The sequence below is a fragment of the Suricata suricatta genome, chromosome 2 (genome assembly GCF_006229205.1).
Source record: "Suricata suricatta isolate VVHF042 chromosome 2, meerkat_22Aug2017_6uvM2_HiC, whole genome shotgun sequence".
Lineage (NCBI taxonomy): Eukaryota > Metazoa > Chordata > Mammalia > Carnivora > Herpestidae > Suricata > Suricata suricatta.
The window spans coordinates 113,133,561-113,134,640 of NC_043701.1; positions in this window are offsets into that span (position 1 = coordinate 113,133,561).

The window sequence follows — 1,080 nt, forward strand, 5'->3', positions numbered from 1 at the left end:
AAGACAGGCTTTAGGCTCTGAGCTGTCAGCACGGAGCCTGACGTGGGGCTCAAACCCACAAACCATGAGGTCATGACCTGAGCCAAAGTCAGATGCTTAACTGGCTGAGCCACCCAGGAGCCCCCTCCACATTTAGTTTTGAAGCTTATTCCTCTGTCTTGTCATTGGATTGATTCTTGCCTCCTCTCTTTCGATCTCTGCATACGCTACAACCTGACACCTTCAGAAATGGCCTCAAATCATTTAACATCAGATCTTCCTTTACAAAATGGCATCACCTGCTCAGTCAAAAATATATGAAGCAGATGAACTAAATCCTTCAAATTAAGAACTAATCCTGGTTCTAGGGCTCCTGGGTGGCTCAGTCAGTTGAGCTTCTGACTTTGGTTCAGGTCATGATCTCACAGTTCACAGGTTCGAACCCCACGCTGGGCTCTGGGCTGACAGCTGGAGCCTGCTCTGGATTCTGTCTCTCCCTCTCTCTCTATACCTCCCCTGCTCATGCTCTGTCTCTCTCTCTCTCAAACATAAACAAACATTAAAAAAAATAACTAGCCCTGGTTCTTAAAAAAAGACAAAGTTTGTGATTTCAGGTAGAGGTCCCCAGGTAGCCTTTTCCCACGTGAAAGCATAAACCACTGAGTTTCACACAAGGCCAAAGTAATATTTAGATGTCATTAGTATGGATCTTGTCAGTTGGTCTCTCTTCTGTATTTTTAATACTACCCACCCAGAAGAGTTGACTATCCTTGATAACTAAAATTCTTCTTCTAAATATGTTCTAGTGAACTTGACAAATGCCTGGGATTGGGTGCCCCACAACAATAAGCATGTGATGACAGAAGGTTCTGGAAGCCTCAGGCATCTTCATCATCAGCTCTATTTTATTATTAAAATGTGACTTTAGCGTTATTAAGTTAATAATGGCCTCCTCTGTCAGAACCACTATGAGACACCACAAAACACACCTATTTGGATAGTTATTATTAAAAAAAGTACTGGCAAAGATGTGGAGAAATTGAAACCCTTGTACATTGCTGGTGGGCATGTAAAATGGTTCAGCTTCTGTTTTCTGTGGGA